The sequence below is a fragment of the Leopardus geoffroyi genome, chromosome C3, assembly GCF_018350155.1.
Source record: "Leopardus geoffroyi isolate Oge1 chromosome C3, O.geoffroyi_Oge1_pat1.0, whole genome shotgun sequence".
NCBI lineage: Eukaryota > Metazoa > Chordata > Mammalia > Carnivora > Felidae > Leopardus > Leopardus geoffroyi.
Genome location: NC_059338.1, coordinates 131607833 through 131629528, shown reverse-complemented (window position 1 = coordinate 131629528; position 21696 = coordinate 131607833). Strand labels below are relative to the sequence as shown.

The 21696-nt window shown below is 41.1% G+C and overlaps 1 protein-coding gene across 1 annotated transcript in view; it reads left to right on the top strand.

Moving 5' to 3' along the window:
* Positions 1-7387: 7387 nt before the first annotated feature.
* Positions 7388-21696, top strand: part of KCNB2 (potassium voltage-gated channel subfamily B member 2) — a 388139-nt gene continuing 373830 nt past the window's right edge. The window contains exon 1 of the mRNA XM_045454916.1: positions 7388-8030. The gene's annotated coding sequence lies outside the window, so the exon portion shown is untranslated. The remainder of the gene's footprint in view (positions 8031-21696) is intronic.

Below are 21696 nucleotides of genomic sequence, written 5' to 3'. Positions count from 1 at the left end.
TTGGGGGACTCATTTGATAGCAGGAGCAGACAGTCCAATTAAATTGCTTTCATGCCAGTTAGATTGATTTAAAAGAGTGAATTTCCATCTCCTTTCCCATGAGTGATTATCTCTATGAGCAACATGATTAGCTAAATCAAATATGAAATATGACAAACTAAAACCTACTTGGGTCTGGTTTGGTTATACTTAAAGTAGAAGAGGTGGTGGGGGGAGTAAAAAGTAGTTGTCTCAAAATTTTCATTTCTGTATTTTACATTTCAGTCAAAATCACTGGTTCTTGTGTTCTAAAACATGCCTGTGCCGGGGCGCCTGGGTGGCGCAGTCGGTTAAGCGTCCGACTTCAGCCAGGTCACGATCTCGCGGTCCGTGAGTTCGAGCCCCGCGTCGGGCTCTGGGCTGATGGCTCAGAGCCTGGAGCCTGTTTCCGATTCTGTGTCTCCCTCTCTCTCTGCCCCTCCCCCGTTCATGCTCTGTCTCTCTCTGTCCCAAAAATAAATAAACGTTGAAAAAAAAAATTTAAAAAAAAAATAATAAATAAATAAAACATGCCTGTGTTGTTGAAACAGGGTTTCGTTATTTTTTCATTGAAAAAGATTATATTAATAAATAGAACCAAACATGTAAAATGCACATTGACAATATTTAACTTCAAATAATATATATGACATAATAATATATGTTATATGAAGCAAAATAATGAATATGTTCCATAATTAACATATATATTCAATTCCATAAACTGAAAATTTGCTGGTAATCAAAGAACCTGAAGGTTAGAGTTATTGAGAAAAACCATTCTTTCATTTCTGTAATATGTTCTAAGGAAAATGTGCTTGTATTTGTGTTTCTATCCCTTCTCATAAGTGTCTATCAGTTTTCACTTATTACATCTATTCATTTTTAATACTAAATGCTTTTTGGTAATTACTGTGTTAAATTCTTGATATAATTTTACTGAATACATAATGCTAGGGTGCTTTTTAAAAGTTCTGATTTTACATTTATTACCATAATATAGTTTATTTAGAACAAAACATTAAAGCATGGCCCTAATTAGTAGTGAGAAATGATCATTTTAAGGCTACAGACCCTAGTGATGATTAATATTCCTACTTGATATTGCAAAGAAAGTTTTACAAGTTCACGAGTGCCAATTACCAGGAAGAGCAAGAAATATGGCAGCATTACTCTTTTGTCATTTTGAGAAATCATGGCCCTATTAGAAGTATGTCTCTGTTGAATGTACTATCAGCTCAGACTTTATTCTCAGAAGGGAACAAAGGCATTGTTAGGGTATCTACCACAATCTAAACCCAATTGCTTTGTTGAGTCCTGGGTCCACATGGAAAATTTTCAGAAAAGACTATGGGTAACTAATTTAATTTTGCTTATTGTAGTTGTGATCTTGGCTTCTGACGGCCATGGTCCTTGCCTGGCCATGAGGGACATGTTACATCATTATATCCACTTTTGGCTTCTAATGGGACTGAGAATAGTGCCCTTGTATTTGCAAAGAGAGCTCTTTTCACATGTGACTGCACTTGCTCTGTTATTGGAGATTATTCCATTTCCTATTTATCCAAACCCCAGATTATGCTAAGAGTTCCAGAAGCTTTCTGAGCCACCATGCTGGTGACATGTTCACAATATTCAGTCCTTTTGGGTGGATCATGATTCACACAGGTACCTTCTGTATGTAAGTCTGAAAGCCTTTATCCTAGTCCATGGCAACATACCTCATCCCAAATGTACCCAGCCTTGTGAGGTCAAATCTCAGGAAAATATCATGCAGACAACTAGTGAGTTGGCAGGGGGAGGGGGGTGGGGGATGGGGATCAGCATCAATGTACCTGTTGGAAAAACAAAAGGTGTGTGTCCTACCTCCATCCCCCTTCAGGGCCAGCATCAAATTCTTTTCTTCTCTTTACATAGATTGCGTTTGGCAGCTCCCACATTTACCTTAACCAGATTTCCATCCTGAAAAGTAAAAATATTTCATGTAGTATTTTCCCACATGAACTTGAGACAACCTAGTGCAGCAGACAGAAAGGTAGTATCAGTGTGGAGTGAGGCAGAGGGAACATAGCCTAAAATTTTAAGGTCACCCTGCCTCAGTCACATTCCAATTCTGACAGTGTGATCTTAGACAAATAATTTAAATTCTCTAGTTCAGTTACTCCTTTATTAAATAGACTAATAATGATGGTACTCAAAGAACTATTATGTATACTGTATATACCTGTGTGTGTGTGTGTGTCTGTATACACACACACACACACATATATATATATATATATATATATGTATACACACACACACACACTATATATATATATATATATATATATACCTGTAAAGAAGTTAGCTCAGTGCCTACCACATAGGAACGTCTTGGTAAAACTTACCTGGTATTATTACACAGTGCAAATACGTGACAGACGTAGGACTGAGATCTAACCAGAAATCCAATCCTTGTTTCGTCATGTCTCAGAATAACACAGTTACATTTTAGATCCTAAGAAGCATAGTTTTGAAATTTGCAGTTCACTGGCCCCAGAAAACCCTCATCCTAAGCCTCTTAGATTTCTAAGAAACTAAATTCCAGACTCATGATGTCTGGAAGTATCACTAAGGATGGACTCAAACACAATACTTACATTCATACTACTAAATGGCAGAAAATGTTGTGTTTAAGCATCTGGCATTTTTCAAAAAGTTCATGCTCTGTCCAAGAACTGCTTAAAAAAATACAAATACAGTCACTCAGAGCTTATCTCTTACTTTAAATCTTCAAAGGACAGCCAAATCTGTCTCAACTAAATTCAAAAGAATCAATGAGATAGTACTTATCTCCTCAATGAAGAACACACAGACAGCTCATTTATTTTTCAAGCCTTCACTGCAACGTGCAAGTGTAGGATTTCTGCAGCTGCTAAGATTCTGAGAGTTGCTCTAAACTATCCCAGCTTTTCTACATTTTCCTTTAGAAGGGCAGAAGAAGGCATATTAGGTCTAAGAATGTGGTAAATTCCACTTATTCTTCAATGATTGCTTTCTTGTATGACAGTAAGCCCCAGTGTAGTATTAGCCCCCATTTAAAAAGAAAGTATAGTCTCAATCTATGTATACATTTGGTGTGTTATTAAAAACGTAGTATCCGGGGCGCCTGGGTGGCGCAGTCGGTTAAGCGTCCGACTTCAGCCAGGTCACGATCTCGCGGTCCGTGAGTTCGAGCCCTGGGTTGGAGCTCTGGGCTGATGGCTCAGAGCCTGGAGCCTGTTTCCGATTCTGTGTCTCCCTCTCTCTCTGCCCCTCCCCCGTTCATGCTCTGTCTCTCTCTGTCCCAAAAATAAATAAAAACGTTGGAAAAAAAAAATTAAAAAAAAAAATGTAGTATCCTCATGGTGCTGATATTTAAATAAGATTAATATTCACCTATCTTTTGGTAGAATCAGGTTACACCAAATGAAACAAAACCTGCCCCTCAAACTCTTACAGATAATTTCTTTAGCTTATTAATGTATATCCTTCCAGAATATATACACACACACAAACACAACACACACACACACAAACACACACACCATAAATGTTTGTAAATTTTCCCCTTTAATAGGGTTTGCATCATTTAAAAATATTGTTCTGTTTTTAAATTTTTTTAATGTTTTTATTATTTTTGAGAAAGAGAGAGAGCATGAAAGAGGGGAGGGGCAGAGAGAGAGGGAGACACAGAATCTGAAGCAGGCTCCAGGCTCTGAGCTGTCAGCACAGAGCCGGACACAGGGGCTCAAACTCATGAACTGAGAGATCATGACCTGAACTGAAGTCAGACACTTAACTGACCGAGCCACCCAGGTGTTCCTTTAAATATTGTTCTTTTAGAACTTGTTTTTGTTTGATTTTACTCTATGTGTCATATACTTCTTTTCGTCTGACTTTTTAAAAAACTGTAAACCCAACTCTAATTCTTTAGTCTTCAAAAGCTTCTAAATTATTACCTTTATGATTTTAACATTTTAAAATATTTTCATTCGGGGCGCCTGGGTGGCTTGGTCGGTTAAGCGTCCGACTTCGGCTCAGGTAATGATCTCACAGTCCCCTCACAGTTCGAGCCCCGCGTTGGGCTCTGTGCTGACAGCTCAGAGCCTGGAGCCTGTTTCAGATTCTGTGTGTGTCTCTCTCTCTCTCTGCCCCTCCCCTGTTCATGCTCTGTCTCTCTCTGTCTCAAAAATAAATAAACGTTAAAAAAAAAATTAAAAAAAAAATTTTCATTCAAGCCTTTACTACTTTATTCTAATCTATATAGGCTCTCTCTGTAAGTCAATTTGCTAATGAAATTCCAACTTGAAACACATTAAAGTATAGTCAGTAATGATGTTATTCAGATTATACTAAATATTTTTCAAATACTGTATTCAACAAAAAAATATCAAAAACCTATTATGCTTAATATTTTTGTGTATATAAATATATATTTCAATACACCAGCATTATGATATATGAGGAAACACTTCATCTAAATTTTATCTGCCGATGTGCATAAGACTACTGCAGGTTAAACTTATATTAAAGTTATTTCACCAAGCATTATGAGGGAAGCATTTTGACACACAAAACATTTATCCTCTTTCATATTGATATAATTCCATCAAAACTCAAGGTAAACCAGAGAAACTGAAATATAAGCGAAAGGAATGTTTCCATAAATATCAATAAATGGAAAAAAAATAAATGGCTTAAGGGGCAATGTGAAAACATGTCTGACTTTTCAGGTAGATCATTTTCATTTTTGGTTTGGAGAACAACTGAAAAAAATATATATACTAAGGCAGTAGAACAATGTGGTAACCAACACAAGAGTCTTTGCAGCCATCCAGAAGCCAAGCCGTGCTTGTGGAGAATTTGGTTACTCCGAACAATTTGTATGCGAGGGGTTATTCTCCATAACTCATTTGGGCCATGAGTAATTTAGTAAGCGGAATTAGATTTGATTTCCAAAGACTGTTTTTCTCCATATCATTGCATAGTTACAAACACAGTTCAGGTATGATGGATATGCTACTCCCAACACCCCACTTCCACAAATGGACATAGCAGCAATGTGTTTTAGCCAATAGATAATTTGACCACTTGACAGATGATCGCTTAGTCGGAAAATGGATTCGGATTTCTAAACTCTAATGCAAATTTAAGGTCAAAAAATTTTTAACAAATACTTGTCAAATTTTTAAATTCTTACTGAAGTGACCAGTAATGTTGATGTAGGGCAGTAAAGTTAAGGGGATTTTCAACACCTTTAGAATTTATGAAAGATTATACCACTTAAATGTAGGCACACCTGAAATCAATCTTCAGCAGTCTTTCTAGACTTAAAATATTTTATAAATTCTACTCATTTAACAAATATCACGTGCCTGAAAGAAGTTGCGAAATAAATGTTTGGTGGATGAATAGGTATCTCTTACGTGTGTGGCTTTGGGTTAAATGTAAGGATTGCAAACAAAGTGATATGGAATCTATCCTGGAGGAACTTAAACAGTAAGACCTGTACAGGGAGAGTACCTATATTCTGTAGGAAGTGGAAGGCCTTTAAGAAGATAGCTCCAACCATGTGCTGGAAATCAAAGGCAAAGAGTCGGAGGAGGCAGAATTTGAGGTGGGACTTTAAGTGCTGGAATGATTTTGGATGTGAGACCAGGAGAGGGACGTGCTAGAAGGAGAGATTTCTGCGTGCAAGGGCACAGATGTGCAGACACTGGTAGGCAAGGGGAAGCTAGGGAACCTTTGGGATCAGGGAAATGAGATGGTCAGGATTGTGCCTGGGGAAGACTAATCTGCAGAAAGCACATGAGAGGTATGAGAAGGTGAAAAGACTGTAGGATAAGGAGTGGAAATCCTTCAGGTCCCCGGAAATGTGGAGCTGAAGCTTGGAAACAGGTCAGAGTTGGCAATAAAGGTGTGGGAATCTGGGAGTCGTCTTCCTCTTCCTAATGTTCACACTTGAGAAGCCTCTGGAAGAGCAAAAGGACCAGGACAGGTCCTGGGTGGAGGGTGGTGGCGTATGTAGTACCGACTTCTCTGCAAAACATCCTGCCCAACATCTGGCACCTCGGGGAGGGGGGGGGGGGGAACACCCAGAGCAACGTAAGGCCTGTGGAGAGTTGAGAAATCAAGGTGTAGAGATAGATGATAGTGCATCCCAGCAGGTCAGGGCTACTAAAACAGAGAAGCAAGGTCTAAGTGAGATACATTTAAAACGGAGTGTGTTTGGACCCTCTTCAATAACCATCTTCTTGGCCTAAAGAAACTCCGAAGGGAGTCCGGCTTTAAATATACTGCCATGGCCTACATGCTTTTAAAAGGGTGTTTTAGGCAACTTTGTTTGCCTAACAGCCCCTGTAACCGTACTCACTAAGAAGCATACAGGTCGGGAACCTGGAGAGCCCAGTGATGTTATTATTGAAGTCCATTCTGTCTTTACCGCGTCCTTAAGGTAGGGAAAGGTCTGGGTGTCCACCAGGCGGCCTCGCCAAGGAGGAACTTGGCACTAATTCTCCAGATCGCAGGGAGAGCGGGCAAAAGAAAGAAAACCAGAGTACGAATAGCGCCCCCGTGGGAAGTTAGAGTTAAGGCTGCCACCAACCCACCCGGCGTTCACCTCAAACCCAGGAAAGAGATTACCGGGGCTGGCGACGGCCCTTGAACCGAGATGTAGGTGCTGGGAGGAAAGTCAGAGCCTGTCTGCGCTCTCGGGTAGCCCTGCATTCCTCCGGGAAAATACTCCGGGCCGTATCACTCAAGGGCCATCTCTCCTCGCCCCAGGTCCCCGGGGTGGGCCCCGGGTCAGGGTCGCGCGTCAGGGCGGGCGCGGGGAGAGCCCAGCAGCTGAAAGTGCAAGGACCCAGGGAATCCCGCGAAGCCACCAGAGCGCTTCTCGGCGGGGCACCCCGGGCTTTCCCCGCCGCCGGGTGCTCTGCGCCCGCCGAACGCGGACCCTCCCGCTCCGCAGAGCCGGAGCCACAGAGGGAAGCAGGTGGGTGTGGAGCCGGGCCCGCGGCCCGAGGGAGCAGCGGGCGCGCCCGAGGAGAGGGAGGCACCCGCCGAGGTGTGGGCGGCGCCCGCCTGCCCGCCCGCGCCCCGGCCGCGCCCTGGGTTCGGGGGCGCTGTCCCAGGCCGAGCGCACGGCTCCCGCGCCGCGAGGCCGAGCCTGGGCATCCCTGGCGGCGCCCGGTCGGCAGTACAGCCCGCCACACGGGCCCGCCGCCCACCTCGAGAGGCGCGAGCACCCCGGGGAGGCGGAGGAGGAGGAGGCGGAGGAGGAGGAGGTGGAGGAGGAGGAGGCGGCGGCGGCCGCTTCAGCCCGCGGGTGCGCGGAGCGCGGGAGGAGGCGGAGCGCGAGGCGGGGTGGCCGCGGGCGGGTGTGCGCGCCGGCCCGGCGCCCCCGAGCGCCCTGCCTCGCCTCCAGCGCCCAGCCTCTCCCCGGCTCAGCCACAGACACACACCCACCAAGCACCCGCCACCCTCCGCCCCCGCCGGCCGCCGCCGCCTCTCCGCCCGCAGCCCGAGAGAGCGGCAACTCTCCGGCCCGCGCGGCTCGCCTTCCCGGCTCCTTCCGCGCGGCGAGCTCAGCCCCGCTCGATTTTTCCTTTTCTATCCCAGCCCTTTGCTTTCTGGGCGGCGGCGGCGGCAGGGGGATGGGGGCCCGCGTGGGGAAGGGGGCGAAGATCGATGAAGATTATTGTTCTTTCTAAGGATACCTTAGCTTCCTCCCGCCGCCTCTCCGTTGAGCTTTCCTGCCAGAGACCGTGAACAGAGTCAGGGATGTAAGGAGAGGGGGAAAAACGCCAGGAGCTCCAGCCAGCCGGGGAGACCCTCCTCTCCGTGGAGGGGAGGGGGATTTCCAGCGACAGATCATTGGCGAAGGGGACCGTCGCAGGGAGAGGAGCCCCGGAGGGAGCGGGGAATCCCACAACCCTTTGTGGTGCCCGAGCCCGTGCCGCCTGCTGAGCGGGGTCTGTGGGAGCTAGGTAAGTGAAGGGGGCATTGCTGCTCCCCGAAGGGGTCTTCCTTTAAGAATGGATCATCGCGGGCAGCCTAGCCAGACTGGAGTTGCTAAAGGAATTGGAAACTGCCATATGGCGCCGAGTGGACTTAAAACACAAAGCTGAAGCTGACTTCGCCCTGAGAGGGTTGTTCGTGTAAAGGCTCTGTCCCCGTGGGGAAGGCGCTCCAGTGTTAGCCCCTGGAAAGGTTCTGAGCAGCCTGCCTGGGAAGGGATGGGGAATGTTATTTCTAGGAGACGAGCTCTTGTTGCCTTCTGTTCATTTGTTGGTAAATGCCACACTCACACGCACACACTTGTGGGACCGGATTTAGGGAGTGTGATGTCTCTGATGTATGAACAGTACTCAGAGCACAGAGACATGCATGCATTTTATCCTTCAAGAGATGCGCGTTCTCCGTTCTGTAGCAAGGTTCCCAAGAGGGAGAACGAGTCTCTAAGGAAAGAGCTTCATGGCTGTTTCCAACACACTCTGCTAGGGGACTTGAGAATACAGTTGCCCTGAATGGCACCAAAAGACACCGACCATTTCCCTCATCGTCTGCTTCCAGTGCTTAATGACCTTTTTCAAAATAGTATGCCGCCATCCATTTTCTCGAATTATAAGCACTTTTGTGTATTCATTCATTCATAAAAATCGTCAGTGTGCAATATACACAAACATGCCATTTATACACCATTTGTGACTGCCCGAGCGATATAATAATAGATACAAGATTGCCCTGAAAAATTTAGGATGCACAGATGTACACTGGGTTTATTTCGTGCAGGTTCAACCTTCCTTCTGATCAAGTTATGCAATAATGTCAATATTTTAAATAGCATTTTGCATTTCTGCTTTTGCATTGGTTTTTAGATTTTGTTGGGATTTGATTTTGTAAGCTCAGCTCAAAAGAGAAGTAGGAATTTGTAATTGTTATTAAATGTGTAGCATTGTGTGCAACAGTGGTCTCTTGTTTATCAATAACCATCAAGTGAGGTATTGAATTTCACAGGACAAGAGAAGGATAAATTCTGGTCAAAAATGTAAAGGCCAACTTGTCAATACTGCATAACTTGCAGGAAAGATTTTGAAAAAAGAGCGTAACATTTAAAAAATATATCTATGTATAAAATAAAGTTTTACTTTATTTCACTGTTTAGAGAGAGAGAGAGAGAGAGAGAGAGAGAGAGTGTGTGTGTGTGTGTGTGTGCGAATAAATACAAAGTTGTCCAAAGCTTACTTGTAAGACATGACTACGATGGAGAGGCATCTAAATTAAAGAGTTGTTGATTCTTAAATTAACCAGTACTTAAGCAGTTGAGTAATTGGACCCATTATGTATGTGTATGTGCATTTAATTGCTGCTAGAGGTGGTGTTTTTAATGTAGGGTGTAAAAAATGTGCTTTCTTGTGTGGCCGCATAGACTTTCTGAGATTATTGAGGGTACAGTGTATAAATAACTTTCTTCTCCACTGAAAAAAAGTATCATCTTCACCTGAAAGAATGAATATGCCTCCACAAAGTAAATACTATAATCCCCTCCCTCTTGCTGCCAGGTTCAGACCAGTTGTTTACCACGAATAGAATTGTGTCTAATGTAGTCTTTTTTCCTTTTCTGGCACCGCTCAGACTCTTGGAGAAAGGAGTGAATCATTTGGCAGTTCTCTTTGCTTTCTTCCCCCTTTTAACCTTCACCATTCCTTCTGCCCGGTGGTGCTTCCAGATCTCTCTCATACACAAACACACGCACCAGCTCCAAAAAATAACTCCACTGCCTGCCTCTTTGAGAATTCTAGCATCTCTCTTTTCTTGCTCTCCTCTCTTTTTCCAAGTAGAACCACTCGGTGTGTGGTGAAACTATTTCCAATGTCACTTTTCTCCCAAATCCCACAGTTTAGCTGTCCAGGCATGCATGTTTACTGAATATTCAGATGGGATTAGTGAAATAGGTCCTTATCTAATCCTTCCTGTTTGGCATTTAAAGATTCCTTGGTGACACCATAGAGCAATGTGAACAGGGACCCATGCTTCTGATTTCCAGGATGGTGACAAAAGTGAGACAGCTAGGAAAATACAGTGGCAGGATATGCTTTCAGTCACACATTTCTTGGCAACTCAAAATAATATCTGCCCAGGTGTTTTTGCATACCTGCCTGCACATCTGTGGAAAATCTTCATTAACCATTGAAGAGAATATTTTTTTTTCTTGAATTTATATCTGGCATTTTGAAATGGTATTCTAGAGAGACTGGCATGTGTTGTATACACATTATGAAAGTGGACCAAATTACTGGTAAAATCTCAGAAAGCTACAAAATCTATTTCATTCTAATCTAATGCATTTTTCTTGATAAATTATAAAGAAGTAATTAGATATTTGAAGTGTGCTATCCCTTAGAGACTAAATGCCTTAAAGTTGATAGGGCATTCTTCTCATGTACATTTTAAGGTAAATACATAAAGTTAAGATACTCTGTTTACTTCAGAATGTAATATTCTTTGGGATTTGCCTATATTCATCAAGTGGGTTTTGCATAAAATCACTATGACTGTTATTTTCACAAAGGCTTCACAGAGAAGAGTAGACATGCATTATAAGTGATATTTTTTAAGTTCAGTAGTTTTTCAGAGTAGTTTTTAAAGTAAGAGCTTATGACCTTGTTATTCTTGAAGTGATAAAAGTTTATAGAGCAGCACAGTCTTACATTTCCTGGTTATATACTACAAGTATCTTCATACTCTAGGTCTGTAGCCCATTCTTGTTCCCTGGTTGTTTCCTTTTTGAGTTTCCTGAATATATATTCCCACTGATGCTTTATTGCAAGCCCCAGCTTTCGGACTTGCTTTCAATCCAGTGTGTGGGATCAGAGGCTCCTTGGCCTGTATAAGCCAACCCCTACCATGTTATCTTTAAGGGAAAAGTACCTGTTTCTGTAGGTTAAATTTTACCTATCTCTACTGTGATTTAATGTCATGTATCTGCTCACTAACTCATGCATTAATTCACTTATTACTTATTAAGTGTGTATAAGGAGAAGAGTGCTTGATGAGAACCAGTACAAAACAGATAGAAAACATAATCCCTGTTACTCAAAGATTTTTTACAGTGTTGAGAATAAAACTTGAGTACTTAACTAGTTGAAGAATTACAGAATTCAAAATCAGGTATCTCTGGCATACACACATGCATTTAACAGTTTGATACTTAATAAATTAATTAAGGCAAATTCACAAAGAGGATCATGAAAATTTGTCACAGTCTATGCATTGGGGAATTATTAAAGAATAGTAATAATAACTTTTATTAAAGTGATTACATTTTAAATTGAAATTAAATTAAAACATTATTATAAATATTTCTATTATATTTTAATAATTCTGTTATTTTATTTATATAAACAAAATGAGTTTATTTTTGCTGTTATTATTATAGTAAACACTTCAGCCAGGAAATGTTTTCAGTGTTTTACTGAAAAACATTAAATATTTTCACAACCACCATATAAGGCATCTATCACTAATACTTTTCATTACATAGATATGAAAATTCAAGTACAGAGACTTTTCTTGTGTAAAGTCACATAGGAAGTAAATGGTACAGACTTGAACTCTGGCGTTCTGGCTCTATTTAACCACTATGATATCAAGAAGTATTAAGTGTGATCCCAAACAGAATAAGTAAAGATGTTCACAGCTTCTAGATTTATTTGAAGTTCTATCTTCCCATTAAAGGATACCACTGTAGTTACGATTACAGGGATACTTGGAAAAGGTCAAAAGAAGGGACTTTCAGTAGGCGAAAATCTCAAAATTTTCAACTTAAATTTGAAATAAGAAGGTACGTTAGGTAGAAGCAGATCTTTAAAAGCTGGGTAGACTTCTATCAGAATGCTAAAACATTAGGAAATACTGCCCTTAGAGTGACCACAGAGAGTAAAGCTGGATGAGACAGATGACTGACTGGCCAATGTCTCTTCTTTATTTTTTTTTTAATGTTTATTTATTTTTGAGAGAAAGAGAGAGACAGAGCACAAGCAGGGGAGGGGCAGAGAGAGACAGAGACACAGAATCTGAAGCAGACTCCAGTCTCTGAGCGGTCAGCACAGAGCCTGATGTGGGGCTTGAACTCAAAGACTGCGAGATTGATGACCTGAGCTGAAGTTGGACACTTAACTGACTGAGCCACCCAGGTGCCCCAGTGTGATAGTTTATTTTATTTTCACTTCCAGTTTTTAAAAACTTTTGTGAATTATTTTGAATAAAGTATTCTAAATATCTTTAATTTATTATTTTTAAATTATATATTCATATATTAAAATTATTAGTTTTCAATATAATTTTCTTTTACCTGTGTCCCTATATTTTCCTCTGTAAGATCTACTGCCCATATATTAATGGAAATTGGAATATAGTCACTTAACAGGTTTACTTTCTAGTATATTGTCTAGAATGTGCTTATTTTACTAAGTGACAACTATAAAAGCATAATCAAATTATAAATTGAGATTTTCATCAAGAAAAGTTTATATAATGTTTGAGGTAAAGTTCTTTCTAAATAGCCACTGCTTCTGTTTTTGTGAAAAATACCATCGGGATTAAATTTGGAAGATAAAATGGCCAAATATTCCCTGAAGGATGCCCTGTCTTTAAATATTTAGATATATCCTCATGATTGGCATTTTCATTTTTCCCACAGATATTAGGTTTTACCGACTCAGTTGCATATTGTACACACAGCTCTCAACCTACAATTGGCTTATAGCTTATAAGTAGATTTTATAGGTTTGGTTTTTTGGAACTTGTAATGCATTTAGAGAAAGAGTACTTTAAATGATGTCTTAGGTCTCCAGACCAGTCCACAAATGCCCTTTTTAAAACCAATAATCTACCAGAAGTATGGTACTGTTAGTACTAAAAACATAACCATTCTGTATAGCAATATCCCTGGGGAATAATTTGATATAAATCATATTTGTTGACTTCTTCTGCTGTGCAGGGCACTTTGGGGGTACAGAGGTGAACATAGTACTGCTTGGGTCTACAAGGAAGAGAGAAAATTGAGGAAGTTTGTACCTAACTCACTCTGACATTAGGCAGAATGAAGAAAGCTTAATAATATCGGTACAGGCAAAATTGTGAATAACTGATCCCAAGACCTATCGAGAGACCCAGGGACTGCCTGCCTCCTTAGGACTCTTACTTGGTGTTTCATCTTCAGGGTATCTACTGAGCTCCTCCTCTGTGCCAAGCCCTAAGCTAGGTGTTGGGGACATAAATATGAATCAGACAGCACGCACTCACCGCATGCACATGCAGACAAGTAAATCATAACAAAATGTCATAAATGCTGTTGGCAGAACGGGATGGCAATTCAGTGGAGTAGTTGCCTAACAGAAGCGTCCCGAGAGTAAAAAAATGTGATTCCTTGAGTTCCTAGATGCAGTTAGTCATGATTCTCTACTCAATCAGACCCAATGTCCCCTTCATGTAAGTAAGGTTTTTGTAATGTCCCTTTTACGTTCCTGAAATGGTATTTATAGATAATATAACCTGTCTTCACAAGTAATATTTAAAAAAAATCAATGCATTCTCTGTCTGTAATAGAAGGCAGAAATAAAAGGAAAGCAGCTTATGGTAGAGTTGTCGGTAAACCAATATGTGTATGCTCATGCAAGGCTACACTAAGAGATGTATTAAAGTAGTCAGATGCTTGCTACTTAAAATGCACCAATTTGGATTTGAGAGAAAATATTCAACTGAATACTGGTGATACTTTTGTATAGTTGGCATTTCAAAATAAGAATGAAGTAAATCTCTCCATTGAGTGTGACAGCTACATTTGCAAACATGTGGGTGTCCTGTATTAGTGAATGAGTTAACATGAGCAGCATTACAGTCAGTGACATGACTCTCCAAAATGGTGAGTGAATCTTGGTGAAGTTCCAAACATGGTAGTTCCTTTCCTAGAAAATTCCAATGTAGAAAATATTTTTTTGTACAGCAGAGTTAAGATCTCATCACAGATACCAATAAGCAAGTATTTCACGTACATATTTGTCTGATGAGTAGTGTAAAACTTCTGGGGGTACAGGACTTCTGTACATGTTATGGGGTTTCTTGCATTCCTAGGCCTTGCCTTCCAAATATTTTACAATTGTAGAAAGACCGGGTTCATCTCATTCCACGACACTGATTATGACTATAGTCTCCCTCTGAAGGAAGCCGATCTGATTCTAATGCATCACTGGGCTGTTTTGAAAAAGCAGGACTCTCTAAGTTTTTAGTAAGAAGATAAATTTAGAGACTGACTAAATAACAAAGAAAATAAACAGCAACAAAATCAAGCCATGTAGATAACTAAACAATGGAAACTTCCTAATAGTAGGCACAATATGTGAAGCTGCCTGATCTGATCATAAATGTCAGAGATACGTTTTCTATGTGGGAGTGTCAGACAAGACTTCACAGAGGAAATGACAAGTAAGCTCATTTTTAAGAGATGACTAAGCATTCTCCAGGCTAAAAAGGAGACAGATGGAGAACATTCTAGGCGGAGGGAACAGCATTTGCAAAGCAGTGTCATAAAAAGGGCTTAGCTGGTAATTGGGGTTCAACGTTGGCAGTGGCAGGGAAATGAGGGGAGATGAGGCTGAAGGTTGGAGATTAAATAGGAAAGGTGTTGTGTGCTGTGCTAAGTCACTTGGATTTTATCCTAAAGGACAGGCAGTGGGGGTTAACTACAATTTTAAATAGAGTGACATGGTCCACTTTATGTGGGGGATGGTCTCTGAGCCAGCATGAGGAAGACGGACTGTAAGAGGAGAAAAGATGGAACCCAAGGAGGCTGTTGAGGGATACAGGTAGGATAAGGTCCAGGACTTACCTTAACAGAAATGGCGAAGAAGAGGAGGGTCTGAATCCTCCATAGCAAACATGTGTGACCCAGGTGTCCCCAAGTCTTTCAGCTCCCATCCTGGGTTGGAATAACAGGAGTTGAGCCCCACTTTTTCTTCTTCAAGGGTCATTGTATTAGTTGTGGTAAGTTGAGCTTCTGGAACAAAACTCCATTATTTACTCCATATTAGTGGAGTAGAAGTTTATTTTGTGCTCATCTGACAGTCCAATGTGTGTGTTTTGTGCAGTGATGTGGCGACCCATATTCTTTCTAAGGACTAGGGATCTGGAGTTCCCTGCATCTAGCTGGCAGTTGTGGAAGAGAGTGAACAGAGAGAAGGTTTACCCAACAGGTGACACACCTGGCATGCATTCGCATTCTGTTGGGGAGAGAATCACAGCACTCCGTCTATGTACAAAAAGAGCTGGAACATCTAACCCCCGGCCAGTTAGCCACTCCCCAGCAACATTTCTGTATCATGGAACGAATAGCAAAATTTTGCTAAACAGCTGTTCCCTCATATTTTGCCTCTCTGGCCACACGGAGGAAAACCTCAGCCCAAGGACACTATCTGAACCCCTCCTGGTCCTTGCATCCATCTCAAAGTCCAGGCTGTAAGGGTGATGTTAAGTCCTCCCCATTAAGTCTGGATATGGCTCCTCATTGTCCGGAAACCTTTATACTAAAAGACAGGTTGTTGGTCTCCCATGACATACTGATGCATGAGGTATAGAATAATTGCATTCAGAATTCCCATTTGGAAAAGGGAAGAATGGGCAATAAAGAGCAGTCATTGGCCCATGACATGGAAGAAATCCTACTGGACATTGCTAAAGACCTCCAGCCCTGGTAATAGGGGAAATTCTTTTTTTTTTTTTTTTTTTTTTTTTTTGACTCTGGTTTTGCTGTCTTGGAATGACTCTTTTGTTCATTGTTATCTGTATCCCTAGTCACCTCTGAGAGGTTCTTCCCTATCCAATATTCACTGTGGTCACACCCAAAATGGATATTGGGAAGTATGCCCTTCTTGGGAATTATATTACCTTCTCAGCACACTTCTTGCTTGTTCAAGTTCAGATGCCTTACAGGTTTTTATATAGTCACTGTTCTTTTTTGTTCTTCTCAGGCCAGGCTTCTAATTTCTTTGACAGTACAATTCCCTCAAAATCTTCATAGGTTTTTAATGTACGTGATTTGTGTCAGTTACACTATTAACTACATTGAAAGTTCTTTCCTGTTCCTAATTCTTGAACCTGCTTCGTTTCTTGGTTCATGTCTCAACCACTGTGTCTCAAGCGGTTACTTTGAGGTCATCTGAACAAATAGTCTTGGGTGGTTAGGTGACGTCCTTAATCAGATCTTTGTTGCAAGGCTGAGTCACTTAGCCAAACATGGGTATCTGTTATTCAAAGCCATTTTCAGTGTTCTTCCTCACCATTAGAGTCCCTGAAGCAATGTACTATTGCAGCTTTGTAGTCTTAAATTTCTAGACTTTGGCAATTCGCCCCAATCTGTGTCCTCCAGCCAATTCCTTCCTGAACTCATCCATTATCTTGTTACACCTTTTGCTATGAGCAGTGAGAGGCAACCATCACAGAGTAGCATTCTGGCTCTTCCTAGCCATTTCCTCTAGAGCTATAGATTTGCTCTGTAAATTAGTGCAGTTTTGCCAGGGCCTAGCAGTGTTCCAGGCCTCCAGTCTTCTCTGTCAGTCTCCTTGCTGAAGCCCATGCCCCGTATTTAGATTTTTATAAAGGCAGCACCCACTTCAAGGTATTAGTTTCAGAATAAGGTGGGACAATGCTCGCTGCTGTAACAAACACCGAAATGTTAGTGGCTTGACGTAATATAAAAGTTTTCACTCACATATCAAATGGGGAGAGGTGTGGGGAGAATAGAATGCTCACATCAAATGGGGGAGATGTTTGGGGAGAAAGGGAGAATTAAAAAGGCACATCTAGTTCTTAAACATCTTGGCTCAGCAATGATGTCAGTAACACTTCTGCTTCTAAAAACTGTTGAAAACTAGTCTGATGCCCCCCTCTAGATGCAGGGGGTGGGGCTGAGAAATGTAACCCCTGGCTTAACTGGTGCTTCCCAGTGACAGTTCTCTCCTGTAAAAATGAAGCACAATGATGCCCCCTCTGCTGGGGGCATCTTCCTCCAGAATAAGTTGCAAAGGAAAACGTTGAATTGCATTGACTCTTCAGTTAATCTGTTCAATGCATAGCATCTTCCCACCTCATTCCTGTCTTCTCGTTGGCTCTCCACCCAGACTTCCAGGACTAGGAAGTCTTCATTCTGTAAAGTAACACTGGTGTAAGGAGGCTCTTGTATGTAACAGGGTCTGGCTGATGCTTTGGGATAAAGGATGGTAATTCTACCATAGACAAAAAACTAATTCTAATTGAATCCTAGATGTCAATGCTTTTAGAAATGTCTTTACCATTTCTCACCATAGGGGTTTGCTCACCATCCCCGATCTCTCTGGGGCCCAGATACAAGCCATTTTCTAAGCGTTTTTCTTCCCCTAGACTCTTCCTCACATCTTGTCATGTAGGATTGTCCCTGTATCCTCTCTCAAGGTGCAGTGGACTTCGTGTGCAAGTCCACAAAGGGACTTGCCTGTAATAGCCAAACAGTCCATTATGTTTTTTTTTTCCCCAAAACAAAGCAGCAGTTCTTTCTCTAAGAGGACTTATTGCTTTCTCATAGCCAGCTGTCTCAAAATTGTAGCCAGCTTTTTAAAGACATGCACTTAGCAAATATTCATTAAGCACTTTTCATATATAAAGCACTCTTCTAGGTCACCAGGTTAAACAAAATTGGTCATTACCCTCTCAGGGCTTATAGACTATTTGGAAACAAACAAAAGCTCCCAGATCCCTCGCTAGTGGCAAGGGCAGCGAGTCTGTCCTGGGTCCAGATGATTGCAGCTTCTTTATGAACTCTTTGCAAAGGAAAGTGATAGGCAAAGGCAAGCCTGCTGGAAATGAAAGGAGGGGAGTGACACTTCTGGAGTGAGGAGCAGCATGTAGGCTGTGGTGTGCCAAAGTGGCGGAGTGGAGACATTATGCCGCCATTATTAGCCAGAGACACCTTTATGTTCTGCTTCCGGTCACCTGATTTATTTTTTGTAGACTCCAGGACCTAGTTATTTGCTTCTTTTTCCACTCCCTCCTATCTTCTAGCAGTGGGCACTCAGTCATGTCAGGGTAAGCTGGTCCAGAGAGGAAATCACCCAGGCAGGAACGCTTGGTATCTGGAAAGAATAGAGATAGATGGCAGATGGCAGTCCAAGTGGGCAGGAAGTTAGACTTGTGAAATACTGGGGGAAGTCCTGGCCAAATTATGGGAAGGGGAGTCTGGGAACAGGCAGTATTTGATGGGGCAGGCAGGATTAGGAAGATCCACCCCCATCGGCTCAAATGCTATGGTTTATAGACACTTAAGAGTTTAGAAAGAAGTCTATTGTATGTAGCTAAGCAGGAGTCCAGACTAGTTTAGACATAGGTGTCTGGAGTCAGGAAAACTATGTGATGGTCACATTATTTTTAATGCAGGGTTTCAGGCACAATGGACAGGACCATTTCCTATGCCATCACCAATTGCCAAAAAAACCTCTTTCTGGATTTCCACTAAAGCTTATTAACTGGACTCCTGGCTGCTTTCCTTGTCCCCTCATTCCATTTTGCCCTTTGCTTTTCATTTTTTACAAAAGCAAATCTAGTTCTATCACTCACCATCTACCTAAACCCTTAAACGATTTCCTGCTTTTCTTAGAATAAAGGCCTAAATCTTTAACTTGAGGATTACCATATTCCTTCTTCACTTTCCAAAACATCTCTAGTGTAAGGCTGTTGTTTAGAGAGGCCCTGGTCAGTCTGATCCCTGCCTGCCAGCCTCATTTCAGGCCACTCACCCATCATTGTCTGCTATGATTTCTGGCTTTCCTTTAGTTCATCCGAGGTGCCTGAGATTAGTTTCCACAAGGCATGGTTGTTTGGGCTACTCTCTATTCCACCTTTTACCTACCAAACTGTTACTCATGTCTCTGATCTCAGGTCAAAAATCTCTTGGTCAAAGAAGTCTTCTTGGTTACTTCTTTGTGCCCAACAAATAGAGTGGGTCTCTCCATTATTCTCTTTCTTAGCACCCTATATTCTCCTTTGCAGCACTTACACCAATTCTAAATTGTGGGTCATTTTCTTGTGTCATTTTGCTGCGTGAGAATGCAAGCTCAATAAAGGCAGAGACTGACCTTATTCACTGCTTTCTCCATAGCACCTCTGCAGTGCCATGCACATAGTTGATGCTCATTGTTTATTTGTTGAGTCCCTGCGTGAAGGAATTGACAGAACCAGGACCTATGTCAGGTTCTAGGTCACAGAAGAGCACCAGGAGTGCTCTTACCAGGAGGTCTTACCAAGAACTTCTGCCTAGGGTGGAGCAGAGTAGGGGTAGAGGAGGATCAGCCTGATGATGAACTCCCTGCACTGTTTTACACTCACATTCTCTTCATGTGCTTCTTGACAGGGGCTAGAATGGTCCTAGAATCTGGGATGGAGCAGAGTTTGTAAGACGAGGTTGGAGGCCACTGGTGGAATGATACAGACAAGGAAGAACATGGTACTTCCAGGAGAATTTTTCTCTCATCCCTATTTTCAGAACAAAACTCAGCTTCATGACTTCACAGGAGAGTTGTATAGACCAGTCCCTTCTGACAGAACTTGATGCGATGATGGACATTTTCCATATCTGTGCTCTTCAATTCAGCAGACACTAGCCGTATAAGTTATTGAACCCTTGAAATGTGACTTATGATGCTGAGAAATTAAATTTTAAATTTAAATATCCATATGTGGCTAGTGGCTACCATATGAGACAGGGCAGGCCTGGATTATTATTAGCATGAATTACTTTAGGAAGCACTAAGTTTCAAAAGCAATATGGTTTAAATTCTAGAAATACCCATTTACAATCAACATCAGCCTCCAACTAACCATATATAAACATGCAAACCATCTGTGGCATCCAATGCCTACTTTGATTCAGATGAGTATCTCCCAGGTACATCTGAGTGAAGGGATTTGAATGCACTATGACTTGTTTCCCTCCATTGGAATTGTTCTTTATTGAAGGCATTTCCTTCTTTATATGAAACTGTACAAAATATAAAGTATTATACAAATGTAGAACATTATTTTTGTAAGTATCTATCTAATGTGACCTTAAATGCTTTCTCATGCCCACTTTTCCCAGACAGGATTATTTTTTCCTTCCTTCCTTCCTTTCGTTCTTTCTTTTTTTTGTTCTCATCCATTTTTTTTTCTCTATGTCTCCTTCCTCTATTCAGGTTTCTTCCTCTATTCATGTCTCCTTTCTAACCTCTAAAATGACACAGACACAACACTGTGTTCTTTAAACAAGTTCTTTACCTTTTGCATATTGATTTCTTTTCTTTTGTGCTTATTTAAAAGAGTTGTTTTTATCAGTTCAGATTATTAACAACAAAAAAACCATATGAAATGATAATAGCTCTTGACATGCCAATTGATATATTTTTGGAGATTTGTCAGATATAATAATTTCAATATTATGTTACTGTGAAGTTTGTGCTGGTTGCTTTTTTTTTTTTTTTTTCCACAGTTGTCATCTAGATAACATTATAGTCGCTTTTAATCCTTTGAAAGTTCTCATGTGACTGGATCTCTTGAATTCTTTGTCCTGGTTTTCACAAATGAAAAGCCCTATCTTCCAGTAAGATAATACCAGAATGAGAAGTGGCTTTTAGAAGGCACAGTTCTGAACTATAGCAGTAAAGGAACATTTGAGAAGAGATAGTCCATCTTTAGTTCTGTTCTCGAGTCTGCATGGCTTAGAACAAATGTGTCTAGGGGCTTCCATGCTAAATGTCCTCCGTTCATAAAATCACAATTATTAATTAGACTACAATTAAATATTAATTTACTTTTGAGATAAATGTCATTTTAAATTTGGAATTCTAGGTTCTTTTTTTCTTCTAAATCTGAGGAGAGCATTTTCATCAGGCTTTATAGAAAGAGCACACATAGAAAGCTTAGATGCTATTAAAGCATTACTTCTTAAACTTGGCTTCTGGTTTCATTCAGGCCCAGCAAAATACTTAATAATAAACATGGTTTGTAATCATACATGTGCAGCTAAAGTAGAACATCATAGTGAGGGCTTTCCTTTTTTCTCTTTTTGAAATTAGGGAACCATTGTCTTGTAGGCATTTTATAACTGGAACACAGTGTTTGATATAGTGCTCGATATATATGTGTTGAATGAATTAATGATATAATTCATTTAATGTCTTAATTCATTTAAGACCTCAAAGAGCTTTTAAAATCGCAAATGGTGGCTAAGGCTGCAGCTTCTATAGATGAACATTCTGTTCTACAAAGCCCCATGAATTACGACATCGGTGTCATTTGCTGGTATTTTATACTTTTTCCTTCCTTCACATCGATGTGTTTAAATTAGGTATAAAGCTTTAATTAGGTGCTAGTTAAAGAAATATTTAAGTCCATAATATTATCTGAGCCTATAAAACAGATGCTGAAAGCACAAATCCAAAAATTCTTGTAATATTCTTTACAGGCAACCTATGCGCCCCTTGAGAGCAGGGGCGTCCTTCCCCAATTTTGTATTCCCTGCACTCAGTGTGTAGTGATAGCCAAGGAACACATTGTTTTGGAAGGAAGGGAGGGAGGAAACAAGAAAGGAAT